The sequence below is a fragment of the Macrobrachium rosenbergii genome, chromosome 3 (genome assembly GCF_040412425.1).
Source record: "Macrobrachium rosenbergii isolate ZJJX-2024 chromosome 3, ASM4041242v1, whole genome shotgun sequence".
Classification (NCBI taxonomy): Eukaryota; Metazoa; Arthropoda; class Malacostraca; order Decapoda; family Palaemonidae; genus Macrobrachium; species Macrobrachium rosenbergii.
In genome coordinates, this window is record NC_089743.1 from 26,014,801 (window position 1) to 26,033,781 (window position 18,981).

The 18,981-nt window shown below is 45.4% G+C and overlaps 1 protein-coding gene across 13 annotated transcripts in view; it reads left to right on the top strand.

Annotated features, from left to right (window-relative positions):
* The first annotated feature begins 850 nt into the window (after positions 1-850).
* LOC136853491 (alpha-1,6-mannosyl-glycoprotein 2-beta-N-acetylglucosaminyltransferase-like) overlaps positions 851-18,981 on the top strand; it is a 166,611-nt gene continuing 148,480 nt past the window's right edge. For 12 of the 13 annotated variants that reach the window (XM_067129125.1, XM_067129136.1, XM_067129154.1 and 9 more), the window contains exon 1: positions 851-1,047. The gene's annotated coding sequence lies outside the window, so the exon portion shown is untranslated. The remainder of the gene's footprint in view (positions 1,048-18,981) is intronic. The other variant, XM_067129145.1, reaches the window with a different exon arrangement.

The window sequence follows — 18,981 nt, forward strand, 5'->3', positions numbered from 1 at the left end:
TAGTTCGAATGGTGCGGTGTATAGATGTGCAGCATATAAATCGTCAATGTATGTGGAAGAAGTATATGTTGCCGAAGTTACTGCACAAAGGGTTCATCCACGAATCAGCAGTTAGCGAATTGATGTGGCAGTCGAATTGTTTTTTTCTCTAAAGTCGCTCTCTCTCTCTCTCTCTCTCTCTCTCTCTCTCTCTCTCTCTCTCTCTCTCTCTCTCTCTCTCTCTCTCTCTATATATATATATATATATATATATATATATATATATATATATATATATATATAAATATGTGTGTGCATGTCGGTTATGCATCACGTTCATTTTGGTACAGTATACTGTTTGCAAGCTCAAATTAGTTATTGGTCACATGGAAAGTGCAATCCCTTATGGAATGAGAGTTTCCAATTACTACCCGAGTTATGACTGATTTATGTAGTTATTTAATTTATAATTTAAACCACATCACTTAACATGCAGGTGTTATGTCCGAAGGTATCAACTTAGATGTTGGGAATTTCATTGCATTAATTTAATGCTTCGAGTTTTTAGAATGAGCGCTAATTAATACGCAGTTACCTTATGATTTCTGAGATATATCCAGTTATTGCAGGAATTAACCTCTGACAATGACAATTTCCATAAGTTCACCGTGAATCTAGATGCGTTCCTTACACTTATTGTTGATAGCTGGTGCTGTATCTGGTAGAAGCTTTCACAGGATATCATATAAGAATTGTCTTTCTAGAAACTATGTGCTCTTCTGGTATTTTTAAAAAAATTCAAGGAATATTTAAAGTATACTGGAAAGGTTAATTGCGGTGAGTTTAACAGAGTACGTTGACAATGCACCCGTAGTAGGTGAGGATCACAATAGACTACAACTGATTGCCAGTCTGCTTGTTTACAAAATGCTGGTGTGCAATGGATCGCTGACAAGCTCTACTTAGTCTTCGCCATCCTATCAGTTTCGTGTGAAATGACCTAGTCATAGTTATACGGCCGATATGAGACTTCAGGTATCCTTAGGTTCTGCGTATTTATACATTAAGGTGAGGGTTGGATAAGCGTAGCTGAAATGTGTAATTCTTCAAATGAAATGGTGATAGCCAAACAGACCAAGGCTGACGCTATCTTCGTCCGATCTTACCCTAAGCTAATTTAAACAGGCCAAGCCTTATACCCTCAGCATTGTGCAGACTTTCCGTAAGAAGTTGTCATAATGTATGTTACTGGCATGGCTTTAGTTTATCATCAGTTACTTGTACCATCTATTTTTCTAACCAGCCTGTCCTGTAATTTACCGGTAGCCGAAGTATTTCTGACCATTAGGCTAGCCAGTTGTTGGTGCAAACAACTCGGTTTTTTCGTTCCCAGAGCCCACAATATAAAACGAGTAAAACTACACAACAGCTCCGCACAGACTATTACCTTGGAAATGTATTTGGTAATTCTAAGCCGCAGTTCCACGGTGAGCTAGGCTATGGCAGTTGACGATTTCCTATGTTATTTTACACTATGGACATTAATTGCTTTCAACATAAAATAATGTGATTTGAATGATTTTGAGGTTTATTTCCATTGCAAATGAATACTTATCCTTCCCCGGCAAATGATATACTGTATACAAAATTAATAAAATTACGACTTGTCAGAATACTGCAGCCCCTGCTAATACGGCAAAACTGTAATTTACTGAACACAGATTTGACCAGTTTGACAAGTCGTAATTTTATTAATTTTGTATACAGTATATCATTTGCCGGGAAGGATAAGTATTCATTTGATCCTCAAAATCATTCAAATCACATCATAATACAACAGAAAAACCTGGCCATAAGTGAAATAATACCATTTATTTAGGTAAAACATAAAATTTAAAAATTTTTGTCGTCGGCTGTAACCCCATCCCCCCCCCCATCCCCTAATAATAGCAAAATTGTAACCAGCAAACACCCCAAAAATACCAATCTAACGTACCTAGGGGTGTTTACTGGTTACAATTTTGCCATATTAACTATGTAGGTGGTGGGGGGCTCGTCCCTGAATGCCGGCTTAGATCTACCCTGTCGTGTAGTCTTCAAAGGTTAATTACAGTTTAGTTATAGCCGGGCAACAAAATATTACTTTAAATTCTTGTAAAGCAAGTAAAATAACATAGGAAAACGTCAATTGCCATAGTCTAGCTCACCACGGAACTACGGCTGAGAATTACCATTTATTTTTCCCATACTTTTAGTGTTGCTGATGGAGGTAGTGTTGTTTATTGTCGGTTAATTGTTATCAACCTCATACCTACCCAGCATGGTTGGGAGCCCTTTGATAACACAGGGTTTTGGGCGGGAAAAATGTTGGGAGAAAGACTGAACTGCCATGTTGTTGTTATGGAATGGTTCCGTGCATTCACAAGTCATTAGGGAGCCATATGTTCAGAGAAGGGATTGGCTAAGGAACTACGCTAACCTAACCTAACCTAGCAGGCCATGTTACTTAGCGGGGGCCTCCACCCAATGGTGAAGGAAACTCCACTTTTTACCAAAAGCTCCCCTATAATACTGTGCATGTGTGATAGCATTCCAGGATGCCAAGCATATAATAACATATCAGTTCTGAGGTTAATTACAGTCGACTGCGAAAAAATAATGGTAAATTCTTGATAAGCAACCAGTACTATAGGAAAAATCAATTTCCAAAGTATATAATACCCCATGCAGAGCTGTTATGTAATTCTACCTAAATATGTATGGGGAACTCCAGGGGGAACCATGGATTTTAGTATGGGATGAAAACTAATGAGGTTAATTTTTAGTTATTAAAATACTTGGTTCAAACTTATAGTCATTAAAATACATTGTTCAAATTTATAGACATTAAAATACATGGTTGAAATTTATAGTCATTAACATACATGGTACACATCAAAGCATGTAATCAGTATCAATCAGAAAACATAAAAGACTAAGTTGTGTATAAGGCCTATTACAGGGTACAACCTAACCGTGCTTTGCGTAAACTAGCGTAACTCAGGGTGTGGTGTCGTATGTTATAAGGGGTTTGTTGCTCTCCTCCTAACCTAATAATACGTACAGCTTTGTCATAGATTGCTGTAAAATCATGGATGAGTCCTAAACTCAGCTCTTTTAACCTAACCTGACTCTGCTTGGTTGCTGAGTCCTGATTGGGCTAATTTTTCCTTTAATGGCCTTGCTTAGCCTAAATCAAGAAGTGAAATACTCATACTTATCAAAAAGTGAAATACTCATACTTATCAAAAAGTGAAATACTCATACTTAGCTTCCCTGTAGCATCTGTCTCAGCATAAGCCTGTTCTTTTCTGTAAGGCACACCGCTAGAACACACACTTGTTTGTATAGGAATACAAACCATGGCCATTTATATAAGTAATTTACCAAATAATTAAATAGTTATAGTTTCTACTTTGTGCGGCAGCTCAAAATTCAGAAATCATGGTGTCGCTCTTTTGTTTTGGGTTTAGGTAGACTGCCCCGCCCACTTTTGGGGAAGAATAGGTACGACATAAAGAGCTCAATTCATTTCTGCCGGTTATTGGCGGTGGCAGCTCTTGGTTTGTTTTTCACCGGATGGTCAGATATCTTCATTTGGTGAAGTACTCTGTTTTTTTGGTAGAGTTCAGCTGTTATTTAGCTTAGCTAATGTTCAGTTATCTTTATTGATTGTGACTTTTTTGAATTTGGCTTTTTGACCAATTATGTCAGATTCTAGTTTGTCCTAGCATTAGGTATTGTCGCAAAGGCTGCAAGACTAGACTCACTTCAGCAAAGTATGACACTCATACTGTCAGTAGTTCTTGTAGGGAGCAAATTTGCTCGCCTGATCTTAATTGTGATGAATGTAAGGACTGGGATAAGGGGAAGTGGAAGACTTTGCAGACCCACTTAGATAAATTGCGCATGACCGACTGAGGAAGGCTACTGCTATGGCTAAAGCTAAGGCTTCCGCTAGTTCAATTAATTCTCTAGGAATTGATATCCCTTCAACACCTGTGACAGCATTTTCCCCTATATCCAGTCCTTCGACTTTTCCTGTTACTGTACTCCGTTACATTGCTCTCATTCTTCTGAACCCAGTGCCATTGCCAGCTTAGAACCACTTGTGGATCAGAAATTTAATTTGTTAGTTAATACTGCTTCCCAGATAGGGAATTCTGTGAAAGTCCTGATGGACAAATTTAATAGTGTTGGTGCAGTGTCAGTGGAGGGGGTGGCTGTTCGTCCCACCGATGCTCCTAGACCAAGGTTCCTGCTAAACTCCCCTTGCTCACCTGGGAGGAAGCAAAGTGGCAGTCCAAGGAAGGTGGGTGGGGTTTGCCCACAAGCAGTCGTCACCTCATCCGAGCCTGTTGTCCGCCAATCCCAGACTGCGGAGGGCCGCCATTGGAAAGGCTTCCGTTTGGATGTTCATATTATATCATCTAGTGATTCAGACTCTCTTGGGCCCAATAAGCGCAGTGGATGTTTTGCGAAGGTTTCGAGGCCATTGAAAAGGTCGGGCGCTTCGTTGGAAGTTGATTCGCCCCATCCTGTAAACGAGCTTTAGAGAGGGAACGTAGCCCACTCCCGTCATGTAGCTTTTGGGAGTCGCCTGTTAAAGATTATCGTGCCCATTCAATGTCCAATGAGCATCCTGACCCCAAAAGAATGTATGCCGGTCCCGTACGTTGACGTAAAGTGTCTGAGCGCCCAGAGTCTGAGTGTAGTGTATGAGCGCCCAGTAGAGGATCATTCTGTGTCCGAGTGCCCACCGTTTGAGTGGACAGTGTCCAAGCGCCCATCGTATGAGCGCACTATGTCTGAGCACCCATTGCATAATTATTCAGTGTCCACGCTTCCAGTTCATGGGCGCCCAGTGTCCAAATGTTCCTAAATGGAAGATTCAGTGTATGGACGTCAAGTCTCGGAGCACCCATCATATGAGTACCTGGAAGCCGAGCACCCATAGTACGGGCGCCCAGTGTCCGCTAAGAGTGTGGAGGTTTCTAAATGTTATGTGTCCTCTCCGTCAGTAAGTGGGCGTCCAGTGTCCGAGCTTCCAGCGTCTGGGTGTACTTCCATTTATGTTCATCCTCTTTCCAGTAAGCATGCTGTCCCGCAGGTAGGGCTTCCAGTACCTGATATTTCAGGTGAGTTTCCTTCTGTCATGAAGGCCCATCATTGGCGCTGATTCAACCCAAATTGGATAGAGTTCTGAGCCTTCTTCAGAAACCAGCTCCTGTAGTTCAAGAACCCACGGACCCTCCAATGTTACCCATTTCCTCCAATGAGGAACCAGTGGAAGAAGAACAGCCTACGTCGAATTATGCAGCTCTGCTCAGATATTTCCTGGTCTGCTATCTTCTCTCCAGCTGTCCCCTCTTCTCCAGGATCAGCCTTTTTGATGCGACAACCTGCAGGAACTGCCAGATTACCATGTATGGTTCTGTCTTCCTCATTGAGGAAAGCCTTTGCCCATATCGACGACTGGTTATTAGAAAAGAGGTATGTCAGGAAAGCTGTTTTCTGTACGCCTCCCTCTCGTTTGATACGGCAGAAGTATCTATTGTATGCAACTGGAGAAGTGCCTTCCTAGGGAGTCTCTGCCTCCTCTCAAGGGTACTTCTCCAGTCTCATAGAGACTTCTCGTTGCTCTGCCTTCTCCTCAGCAAGAATTCTCTTTACTGCATCAGAGCTGGACCGTCTTGTTAAGGACATTTTTAAAGTCTTCGAGGTCCTAAGCTTTCTTGATTGGACAGCTGGAGCTCTAGCAAAGAAGATAGAAGACTGCACCACTCTTCAGGAAAACTTTGCTTCGGATTGGTTGGGGGTCCTGGCTTGTGCTGATAGAGCAGTGAGAGACAGCGTGCAAGAGTTGGCGACCATCTTTACCACGAGTTCTGAAGAAACGAGACTTGTTGTGCTCAATTACTGTGAAGGGAATCACATCCTCTCAGCATTCCTCTCTTCTTTTTGCCTCTTTAGACAAGACTAGTTTATTCCCGCAAGAGACCCTGGAACGAGTAACAGCCGAACTTCAGAAGAAATCTACACAGGACCTTCTCGCGCAGTCCACCAAGAGGACTAGGTTCCCTGCACGAGCTACTTCAACTGCCACATCTGCTAGGACATCTTCTCCGTTGCCACAATAGCCCTTTCGAAGTAATTGAGGTCGATTCCAGTTCTGTCCTAGATCCAACCTCCGAACGACCAGACCCGTCAAGAAACCTATCACTAAGTCAGTCCCTTGAAAGTGAGTTATCTGTCCTCTGTGTTCCAGTGGGAGCAAGACTCCCTCATTTTTGGACCAGGTGGAAGAACAGGAATGTAGAGCCATGGGTACCAAAGGTCTTAAAAGAGGGCTGTGCGATCCCCTTTCAGGGAGAAACCTCCCTTAGTAACCTCTCCCATCAGCTTAACGGCCTACTCAGTAGGCTCAGAGAGGTTTTTGGCCCTGTCTCGGGAATTTTCAGCTCTACTCGAGAAGAAAGCCGTGGAAGTGGTCGAGGATATAGACACACAGGGGTTCTACAACCGCCTCTTCGTCATTCCCAAGTCAGTGGGAGGATGGAGACCTGTCCTGGACGTCAGTGTGCTGAACTTCTTCGTTCAGACAACAAAGTTCAGAATGGAAACGAGCCAGTTGGTCTTGTCAGCCATCCACCAGGGAGACTGGATGGTCACGATCAACATGCAGGATGTGTACTTCCATGTTCCATTTCACCTGGATTCCGGGAAGTATCTGAGGTTCATGCTCCAGGACAGTCTTCCAGTTTCGGGCACTGTGCTTCAGCCTCTCCATGGCTCTTCAAGTTTTATACCTGAGTTCTCACTCCCCTGGCAAAATGGTTACATCTAATGGGGATAAACGTCTCTCTGTACCTCGATGACTGGCTACTATGTTCCCCCTCGAAATCTCAGTGCACGGAGGACCTTCAGGAGACACTTCCACTTGCTCGAACTAGGACTATTAATAAATTTCAAGAAGTCTCAGCTAGTCCCAACTCAGTCTATTCTATATTTGGAGATAGTGATAGATTCTCTGAGTTTTCGGGCTTTTCCGTCCAACAAAGGATTCAGAATTGTCTCAGAAAAGTCCAAGACTCAATATCTCTCCCTTCCTGCTCAGCCAACGCATGGATGAGTCTTCTGGGAACCCTCTCTTCCATCAAGAAGCTTGTTCTGTTGGGCAGGTTGCACACAAGAGTCTTGCAGTTTTACCTCAAGGACAACTGGTGCAGGAAGTTTTCCCGGACTCGTTCGTCTTCAACATCACCCCTGAAATCAAAGAGGACCTTTGTTGGTGGCTGGTGAAGGACAGGTTTGCGACAGGAAGTCACTGTCTGCAATGAGCCTCGACCTAACATTGTACTCAGACGCTTCAGATCTGGGTTGGGGGCCTCTTCTCAGCGGCATGGAGGTTTCAGTAACAAGGTCTCCAACCGAAAGGAACCTTCACATCAACATGAAGGAATTGAAGGCAATTCATCTAGCACTTCAGTATTTTGCAGCGCAGACTTTCAGCAGGGAAGTGGCTGTCCATTTGGACAGCATGACCACCCTGGCCTACATCAAGAACCAAGAAGGGACTCATTCTTTTTCCCTCTACAAAGTGACCAAGGCTTTTCTTTTGTGAGCACTAAACAACAGGACCCAAGTTGTGACCCGCTTCATCCAGGGGAAAACGAACTTTGTTCATGACACTTACCTGCCAGATATATATATAGCTGTATTTCTCCGAAATCCGACAGAATTTCAAAACTCGCAGCACACGCAGTGTGGCCAGGTGGTTAGTACTCATTCCCGCCGCTGGGAGGCGGGAATCGGGAACCATTCCCATTTTCTATTCAGATTTTCTCTGTCGCCGGTACTGTTAACATCTGTTACAGTACCTCCGCCTCTGGATTTCGTTAACTTGCTTATTCCCACTTAAGTATTCTCTTGACTTTTGGTTTTTGATTCTTGGATTGTGGATTGGCACACGCTTTTTCTGGACTGTTGTGGATTTTGCTTATGACCTCTCTTTAAATATGTCTGGTTCTAGTTCTGCTAGTTTCCGTGTATGTTGCATGAGTGATTGTAAGGTGAGGCTACCGAAAGCTTCGGTAGACCCTCACTCGGTTTGTTTGAGGTGTAGGGGGCATGTTTGTCTTATAGATGATCGATGTAAGGAGTGTGAACCTTTATCGGATGCGAGCTGGAAGTCTTATGATTCGTATGTTCGCAAGTTGGAGCGTGACAGGGTTAGGAGGTCTTCCTCCAGGAGTGTGTGCAAGAGTCAGGTTATTTCCTCTCCTGATAATCCTAATGTAGTTGATGTTGCACCTGTCCCTGTGGTTTTGCCTTCGGGCCCTGATGTTGTGTCTGTGGAGGGTTCGGCCCTGGCGCAGATCATGAGTTCTATCCGTGCGCTCGAGAACAAAGTGACATCTCTCCAAAGTGCTGTGAAGTGTAGTGCTCCCCAGTGTTGTGGAGGGGCGTCAGATCGGCCCCATAATGCTTCTAGGCCTGGACCGCTGTCAGACTCCCAGGACTCAGGAGAAGGCATGTCGAAAGCCGCAAGAAGGTTACGGGGCTTCCCACCGATCTGACGTCCCTTCGCAGGTCCTGTTGTCGCTTCCCAGGCTGCCAGAGATCGTGCTTCGGCGCGCATTCTCAAGGACTGCTTTTCGTCCTCCGAGGCGTCCTCCCCTCGCAAGGGGTGGAATTCTCGTAAGGACTCTCGTCCTCTCAAGAGGAACTGTGTTCAAGAGGACGCTTCTCGTCAGTCTTCTTCGTCGGCTAGTTATTTTGAAGCTTTTCCACCGCAGAAGAGGACTAGGATTTCGTCTGATGAGGATGTTTCGGAGCGTCCCAGTCGCTCTAAGGAGAGAACCTTTCTTGCTCCTGTGAGGAAGAAGAAGGCGTCCCCTCGCCCATCGTCTTCCCATAGGATTGTCTCTCCTCCCAGACATGATTCTTCTCCATCTAAGAAGATTTTGTTGGAGATGCAGCGGCAGTTGTCTTCTCTTATTGCAGAGAAGGACTCTGCTCCTCGTCGTCGCAAGGACTTGACTTTGCCTGTCAAAAGATCAAGGAAGTCTCCTTCTCCTGCTCCGCTTTCGTCGTCTCCTTCGCCTGTGTCGTCGCCTTGTCGCCCTGTTAGCTCTCTTGTTCCTCGTCGTGACGCTCGTCAACATGATGCTTCGCGAGCTTCTTCCCGAGACGCTGGTAGCCGCTCAGGGCGCTCGACAAGAGGACGCTCGACAAGACGCTCTTTTTTTTGGGCGTGACGCCAGTGTCGACGCTCTTCAGGACGCTCAGGACGCTCCTCAGGACGTCCCTTCGGTTGCTCTTCAGGACGTTACGGAGCATTCTCTTTCGTCTGAGAAAAGAAGATCTCTTCTTCGTATCGGACCTCAAGGCCTTCGTTCCCCTAAAGTGTTGGGTGACTCGGTTGCTTCTCCGGCTGTGGCGGGAGAGGTTTCTGGCGATTCGGAGCCTGCTGACGTCGAGCCCTCGTCTGCTTCCTCTTCTTCCGATTATCAAGTTTTGACTGGCTTGCTTAAAGACTTGTTCGGGGACAAGTTTAAACCTTCGGCTCCTCTCTCTCCTCCTTCTCAGTTAGCTTCTTCCAAAGCTAGGAGAGCGCGCGGGGTTTTGAAGATGACTTCTTCGTTGGCGACCAAGAGTGGCTTTCAAGAAAGTCAACGTGTGGATGGAGGAACCAAGTCCCATGGCAAGACCTCTTTCGCTGTGCCTCCGTCTAAGCTTTCAGGCAAGGCTGGTATGTGGTATGAGACGGAGAAGATCTCAGCCCTAGAGTTCCTTCCTCTTCTCAAGGGGATTTCACCAGTCTTGTCGACGCTTCCAGAAGGTCTCATCTGCCTACTGCCAAGGTTTCTTGGACCTTGTCAGAGACAGACCATCATCTCAAAGGTCTCTTCCGCACCATGGAGGTGTTTAATTTTTGGACTGGTGCTTGGGAGCCTTAGATCTTAAGCTTCAAGCTCGGATTCAATTACCCTGGGGAGCTCTCTAGCGTCCTTAACTGTATGGACAAGGCAGTTAGGGATGGTTCTGAAGAACTGGCGTCTCACTTTTGGTACGGGCCTCTTAAAGAAGAGGGCCTTGTTTTGCGACTTCACAGCTAAGTCTGTCTCTCCTTCGCAAAGGGCAGAGTTATTGTTCGCCCCTTTGTCTAACCATCTGTTCCCCAGTCTTTGATTCGGGACATTTCCGCCCAAGTCTTAAGGAAAAGGCCACGCAAGATCTGTTGGCTCATTCTTCTAGACGTCCTCCAGCTCCTTCTTCTTCTTCTGCTTCAGTTTTGTCCTCCAGGAAGAAGAAGCCCTTTCAGGGAGGAACTTCTTCCTCTAGATCGTCTCCGCGAGGAAGAGGTTTCACCAGAGGAGCGCCCCCTCTAAACCTAGGGGAAAAAGTGACTCCTTTCACCTCCAGACACCTGTAGGAGCCAGGCTTCTTTATTTTGCAGGAGCCTGGAGAACGAAAGGGGCGGACGATGGTCACTAACTGTTATAGAGAAGGGTTACAAGATCCCTTTCTCATGTTTCCACCCCTTTGCACGTCGCCCAGGGATCTGTCGCCGTCTTACCACCAAGAGAAGCAACAGATTCTTTTGGACCTCCTGGAGCAGTTGTTAGAGAAGAGAGCCGTGGAACAAGTTCTGAAGTTGGATTCTCCGGGTTCTACAACAGGCTTTTCTTAGTCCCGAAACAGTCGGGAGAGTGGAGACCGGTCTTAGATGTAAGCGTCTTAAATCGCTTTATTTCAAAGGAAAGATTCAATATGGAAACGCCCCAGTCGGTTCTAGGGGCTTTAAGACCAGGGGACTGGATGGTCTCTCTGGACTTACAGGATGCGTACTTCCATGTTCCCATTCATCCTCAATCAAGGAAGTACCTGAGATTTGTGCTGGGGGGACGAGTCTTCCAGTTCAGAGCTCTCTGATTCGGTTTGTGCACCGCTCCCATGATCTTCACGGTGATCATGAAAAACGTTGCGAGGTGGCTTCACCTGGCGGGTGTTCGTGTGTCGTTCTACCTAGACGATTGGCTCATACGAGCCTCTTCTCGGGAGAAGTGTCTGGAGGACCTGACTTTGACGCTGAATTTGACGAAGTCCCTGGGACTTCTTGTGAACCAAGAAAAGTCCCATCTGATCCCGACGCAGTCCATCGTCTATCTGGGGATTCAGATGGATTCAGTGGCTTTTCGAGCTTTTCCATCCCGAGAACGGCAACTGCTTTGCTTAAGGAAAGTTTCGTCCTTTCTAGGGAAAGAAACATGCTCGGTGAGGGAATGGATGAGTTTGCTGGGGACCATTTCCTCGCTGGAGAAGTTTGTTTCCCTGGGGAGGCTCCATCTCAGACCACTCCAGTTTTTCTTGGCGGAGAATTGGAGGGAAAAGGAGAATCTGGAAGAGATTTTGACGATATCTCCTTTTATCAAGGATCATCTGAAGTGGTGGTTCGACCCCTTAAAGCTTGCAGAAGGGGTTTCTCTTCGTCTTCAGAGCCCCGACCTAGTGTTGTTTTCCGACGCGTCCAGGGAAGGATGGGGAGCAACACTAGGAGGGGAGGAAGTGTCAGGCACCTGGAGAGGGGAACAGGTGTCCTGGCACATAAATCTCAAGGAATTGGGTGCTATCTTTCTGGCTCTTCAATTCTTCGAAGCCCAAGTTGCAGGCAGAATTGTCCAAGTCAATTCGGACAATACCACAGCTCTAGCATACCTCAAGAAACAGGGGGTACTCGATCTCGTTCCTGTTCATCCTAGCGAGGAGATCCTGCTCTGGACTCATGCTCGAAGGGTCACTATTCTCACGAGGTTCATTGCGGGAGTGGAGAATATCCGAGCAGACCTTCTCAGTCGGCAAAATCAGCTGCTACCGACCGAGTGGACTCTTCACAAGGAGGTATGTTTAGAGTTGTGGAGAATATGGGGACGTCCTCTAGTGGACCTCTTTGCCACGTCCAGGACGGCAAGACTCCCCCTTTATTGCTCTCCTGTCCTAGACCCAGGAGCGTTAGCCATAGACGCCTCCTCTGGGACTGGAAAGGCCTCGACCTTTACGCTTTCCCTCCCTTCAAGATCCTGGGAGAAGTGATAAGGAAGTTTGCAACGTCAGAAGGAACAAGGATGACTTTAATAGCCCCTTCTGGCCAGCAGCGGATTGGTTCCCAGAGACCCTGTCCTTCCTAGTGGACTTTCCAAGAACGCTTCCATTGAGGGTGGACCTTCTCAAGCAGCCGCATTTCAAAAGGTTCCACAAAACCTCTCCGCTCTGAGTCTGACTGCGTTCAGACTATCTCAAAGTTGGCCAGAGCAAGAGGCTTTTCGAGAGCTGTGGCAAAGGCCATCGCCAATGCCAGGAGACCTTCTTCAAATGCGGTCTACCAGTACAAGTGGTCTGTTTTTAGGAGATGGTGCAGGAGTAAAGGAATTTCCTCGACCACGACCTCTGTACCACAAATAGCGGACTTCCTTTTTATCTTTGGCATAAGAACAAACTGGCAGTCTCGACTATTAAAGGTTACAGAAGTATGTTATCGGCAGTTTTTAGGCACAGAGGCCTGAACTTGTGCGACAACAAGGATCTTCACGATCTACTGAGATCCTTCGAGACTGTCAAAATTCCTCAACTCAGGACACCTTCTTGGAATCTGGATGTTGTCCTGAAGTTTCTTATGTCTAGTACTTTTGAACCTCTGTCTTCGGCTTCCCTCAAGAACGTGACGAGGAAAGCTGTCTTCCTAACGGCTCTGGCGACAGCTAAGAGGATTAGTGAAGTGCAAGCAATTAGCAAACATATTGGCTTTAGGGGTCCTAATGATGTATGCTCCCTAAATCCTTTGTTCTTAGCCAAGAACGAAAATCCTTCAAACCCTTGGCCCAAATCTTTTGAGATCAAAGGTTTGACGGAGATACTTGGGCAAGAGTCAGAAAGAGTCCTGTGTCCTGTCAGGGCTCTCAAGTTCTACTTAGCCAAGACCAAGGAGACTAGAGGCTCATCGGACAATCTGTGGTGTTCGGTGAAGAGACCTGATCTTCCCATGTCCAAGAATGCCTTAGCATTCTTTTTAAGAAGTACTATTCGAGAGGCTCATTCCTCCTGCCTAGAAGGTGACATGAGACTTCTGAAAGTAAAAGCTCATGAAGTTAGAGCTATCGCGACCTGGTGGCTTTCAAAAGAATATGTCTCTGAATGATATTCTTGGTGCTACCTTCTGGAGAAGTAATTCAGTGTTAAGCTTCGCATTACTTGCGGGATGTGAAGACGACATTTGAGGACTGCTCTTCGCTGGGACCGTACGTTTCACGCAGACACAATGTTGGGAGAAGAAGGCAATACTCATCCTATCCTTTAGGGGTTAGGTTGTATTTTTAATCTTGTTGTTGTTTATTTTTGGTTGTTGGGTGGCCATTGAGATGGACGTCCCAATTTTAGCCTATGCTAGGTTTATTACCTTAGATAGGGTGGTCAGGTGGTTGGTCATTGCTCCTTCTCCCTCTCTGTATGGTCGCATGATCTAGTCCTATTGTGGTCACGCCCCCGTGGACAGGTCATCTGGATCTCTCCAGCTTTATAGGTCCCTACCTTGCTGGAGACTCTGGATAAGCAGAAGCAGGCTTGGGTGACAGATAACCTCGAAGTCAGCTATGCTAACAGGTAAGGAACCAAGGCGTCAATCGCCTACATTTATTTGTTTCCTAAATCCTATTCTGTCTCTTCCCACCTCCAATGGTGGGATTCAGCTATATATATATCTGGCAGGTAAGTGTCATGAACAAAATGATATTTTAATAATAAAATAAGGTTTGTTCATACTTACCTGGCAGATATATATACTTTAGTGCCCTCCCCTCCTCCCCTCTTGAGACAGTGGCACTAGAAAATCTGAATAGAAAATGGGAATGGTTCCCGATTCCCGCCTCCCAGCGGCGGGAATGAGTACTAACCACCTGGCCACACTGCGTGTGTCATGAAATTTTGAAATTCTGTCGGATTTCGGAGAAATACAGCTATATATATATCTGCCAGGTAAGTATGAACAAACCTTATTTTATTATTAAAATATCATGTTCTGGCGGACGAATTGAGTCATGGCTAACAGGTTCTACCGATGGAGTGGACACTCAATCCACAGGTGTACACCAACCTGTGGAAGCTGTGGGGGAAGCCGTCAATGGACCTGTTTGCGACATTGAGGAACCATTGTCTTCCTCTGTATTGTTCTCCTGGTCCGGATCCTCAGGCATAGGCGACAGATGCCATGCTGCAGGATTGGTCTGATCTCAACGTATACGCCTTCTCTCCCTTCAGCATGGTGATGGAGATATTGAAGAAGTTCAGCACTCACAGCAAAGTGTTGATGACTCTAGTCGCTCCCTTTTGGCCGCACAAGGAGTGGTTGCCATACTTCCTCAGAAGAGAAATCTTCTCAAACAGCTGCATTTTCACAGATTCCATCTAGGGTTATCCACTCTTGCTCTGACAGGCTTCAGACTCTCAGGGAGCTTGTCAGAGTGAAAGGATTTTCAAGGAAGGCTGCAGAGGCTATTGCTAAGTGTAGGCAACGATCTGCTGCTGCAGTCTACCAAGCCAAATGGACAGTCTTTCGGAAGTGTTGCCGAGAGCAGAGTATCTCCTCTTCTCAGACATCTGTAGCCCAGATCGCAGATTTTCTGTTATTTCTTAGAACCTCGAAGGGGTTAGCAACATCAAGGGTTATAGGGCGATGTTGAATCCCATATTCAAACGTAGAGGAGTGGACCTGTCTTCGAATCAAGACATTGGCAACTTAATAAAGTTTTTTAATACTACTAAGCAAGGAAAACATTCCGAAGTCACTTGGAACTTGGACATTGTCCTTAAATGGCTGTCAGGACTGCCGTTTGAACCTTTAGAATCACCCTTGCTCAGGAATCTGATGAAGACTCTATTCTTGATGGCCTCAGCTACGGCTAGTAGAGCTAGTTAGATACATGCTATTGATAAAAGAGTAGGTTTTACTCAAAGTAACGCTGTATACTCGCTGATTTTGGGCTTCTTGGCCAAGAATGGGGACCCGACTAATCCTTTGCCATGTTCCTTTTCGATCAAGAGCCTGTCTGAAGTTCTGGGCCCAACCGATCAAGAGAGAGTCCTCTGTCCTGTAAGGCCTTACGAGTGTACCTTGAAAGAACCAAGTCTTAGAGGTTCCTCCTGAAACCTTTGGTGTTACATGAAAGACCCCAGTCGTCCATTATCCAAGAATGCATTGACATTCTTTTTACTGTAATGCCTGTGATTTCGGCATCACATTCTGGGGTTCAGGACAATTCACTGCCCTTAAGTAAGGTCAAGGCGTGTGAAATAAGAGCATTGGCTACGTCCTTGGCATTCAGACGTCATCTCTGTCTCTTCAATCTTGCAGTCAACATATTGGAGATGCAAGTCAGCGCTTGCTATTCTACCTACGGGATATCAAAGCGGTGTATGAAAAATGCAGTACTCTAGGGCCGTTCTTCACAGCTGGCATGGTATTGGGGAATGAAGGATAGGAGGAATGCCTTCTTTTCCTCTGTCCACTCTCCTTGAATAAGGATAGTTGCACTTCTTGGGAAGTCTGGTGAGCACTGGGTTGTGAGTGTCACCAATCTGTGTTTGTTCTGACACGATATACAACCCATCGGTCCTTTGCATTAGGAGTTACAGTAAACCCCCCGTATTCGCGTTCTCATGGTTTGCGGACTCATGCATTCGCGGGTTTCTGTGGAACATATCTAGCCATCATTCACGGAAAATTCGCCCATTCGCGGTATTTTTCACTTAGAAATATTCACTAATTACTGTATTTTCATATAATTTTCATGAATAAATGCACTTTTTGTGATAAAACTATTAAAATACTCAGGTATAAGCATTTTTACAGGGTTTTTCTTGGTTTAAGCTATCAAAATGGTCAGTTCTAAGTGTTTTTAGAGGGGTTTTAAGCATTCACGGATTTGACCTATTCGCGGGGGGGTGTGGGACGCATCCCCTGCGAATACGAGGGGTTCACTGTACTTACGGCGAAGCTGGACATGGCCGTTAAATTCTTGAACCAGGTGGTGTGGCAGTAATTACCATCAGATAGGTGGGGAATACCCGCCTGCCCAGATGCAAACATTCCAGTTTGCTTTCGGCCATCATGCATTGCAGACTTCATGGACCCACAGGGGATGAAGATCAAAGCCTCAACTCCGTCTCGGATGTCGTAGCGGACTCCGAATCCGTCAGCATATATTGCCAGGTTCGAGTCCTCCTTGATCTCCTCCTCCTTGGACTTTGTAATCTATGACCCAGATCAGTCGCTACTTGGTTCTGTTAGGGTACTGCAGTACTTTCCAAAAAGGCTTTACATCTCTAACCTGGATGTCGTCGACTTTTTCACCAGTACTGACTCTGACTCTCCCAAGGAAGAAGTGTCTAAGGACACATCTTTCTTCTGGCTTCGTGAGGCAATTGGAAGGATGTACTCTATAGCTGGCGTTGACGACATCTGTACACTCCACTCAAGAGTTCATGAAATCGATGGCCTGGCCCATCCCTCGCATTCCGTAAGATTTTGTCGTTCTGGAAGCAAGATGTGGTCTCATGAGGACCATATTTATGTCTTCTACCTTCGGGTCCTTGCCCACAGGCCCTTGGAACCTTTTTTCCTTAGTCCTGTGATGACTCCTCAACAAGTTGTGTTTTCTTAGCAGGCTCCTTCAAGAGGACAGGCAGCATCTTGCCTAAGGCGTATGGTTCCAGAAGTGAGAAGGATTCCAAGAGTGACTGGCCTCTCCTCCTCCTCCTTCCTCGTCCTCCTACTTCTCTTCTTTCAGGCCGAGAATGGGACTCGAACCGGCACTTGCTGGAACTGGCTTCTTATGCGGTAAGTCTACACATCATACACCCATTCTATTTTTCTTTCTAGAATCATAGAAACAATCCTGTTCCTTCCTCTAGTAAGGGGAGGAAGGAGACCCTGGCAATAAGGGAAACCCTTTTTAGGGTCTTTACCTTACTGCCTCCAACTCTTTAGATCCTTCCCAGCCTGCTTTCATATAAGTTACGATTCTTCACTCATTCGAAAAGTCCCAGATGTCTGAAATGTGATCTCGCAGTTCCTGTACTCCAATCAATGTGTCAGGGGCACGGTACTCCCCCTCGCTCTTTTGACCAGGAGGAGTAACCCAGGTGTGCAGAACTCCAGTCAGTTCAAAAGAGATTCGCTCAGATTCCTCCCTCCAACCAGTGAGTCTTCCTAATGTAAAGGACCGATGGTTTGTATATTGTGTAGGGAAAAATCACAATTTTTTAAAGCACAGGCAGTCCCCGGTTAACGGCAGGCTCAGTTAATGGCAATCCGGTTTTACGGTGCAATTTTTGGCGCCAGTAATTAGGTATTGGCGCTGATAACCAAACATCTGCGCTTTTTGGCGCCGATAAGCCCCAAAAATCGCCGATTTTCAGTTATCATCACACCCTTGTACGGAACCCCCACTAATAACCGGGGACTGCCTGTAAATTGTATTTTTCCTAATATACAAACCTGAGGTCCTTTACATTACATTTTTATGCCCACCTCATTCAACCCCTCAATCTGAAACCTGGGCCAAAAGGCAAACTGGAATGTTTACATCCAGGCAGGCATGTATTCCTGCCTACTGAATGGTAGTTACTGCCTAACCACCTTGTTCAAGAGTGTAACGGCTGTTTCCAGCTTCACCGCAAGTAATTCCTAGTGTTAAGGACCTCAGGTCTGTATAGTTAGGGTGAATACGATTTACTTTTAAAAAATTGTGATATTGCATCCTTTTTCTATTATTGAAGAGTTTTATGGATAAATACATGCTAAAAGTTTATGTTTATTTGATCTTAAGGATATCAAAATTAGATGTTCTATTATCAGTGACTTTTGGATACAAAAAATAAAATTTTCTTATCAAAGCTAATGATATAATGCTTTTGTTCATTGCAACCCATTTAATCATAAAATGCCTTTTTCAGCATAGAAATGGCCAGTTTCTACACAGAATAACACATCACATGATTAATGGATTTGTATGAGAAAGTGTTTATATATTATGAAAACATTATGTAAGCTTATTCTGTTACATAGACATTTATGAATTTTCATATTTATTCCATATTGAAGGAATTATATAAAAAAGTTGATTTCATATAAGTAACTTACCAAGTAATTACATAGCTATAGTTTCAACCTCGTGTGGCAGCCTTTTATTTAAAAATTGCAGTAGCACTTTGATAGTGTAGGTGACAAGTCCCGCCCACTTAACGGGAGTATTGGAACGACTTAGCAGGTAGCGTCATTCTGTTTTTGCTGTGCTCTTGAGTGACATCAGGGGTTTGCTGCAGCTTTTGTTTACTGATTTTTGGTTGTTTGGCTGGATTTCGGTGAAGTACAATATTATTGCCACCTCAAGAAACCATCGTCTTCCTCTCTTCTGCTCTCCAGCCCCAGACCTCTGGCATGGGCAGATGCCATGCTCCAGGACTGGTCAGGCCTGGATCTATATGCCTTCCCTCCCTTCAACATGGTGAGGGAAGTGCTGAACAAGTCGTCTCGCACCACAACGTATCGATGAACCTCGTAGCCATGTTTTGGCCCATGAAGGAGTGGACGGTTCCCGGACCTTCTACAGGTTTTGGTGGACTTCCCAAGACTACTTGCCCAAAAACTGTGGCTACTCAAACAACCTCACTTCAAGAGGTTCCACCAAAGGTTGTCCACTCTTGCTCTTACAGGCTTCAGACTGTCAGGAAGCTGGTCAGAGCGAAAGGCTTTTCAAGAGCAGCAGTGGAAACTATTCCAAGATGCAGACTACAGTCTTGTGACATCTACCAAGTAAAGTGGACAGTTTTTCGTAGATGGTGTCTCAGACATAACATCTTGTCTTCTGAGGCATCTTTGACACAAATAGCAGACTTCGTCCTCTATCT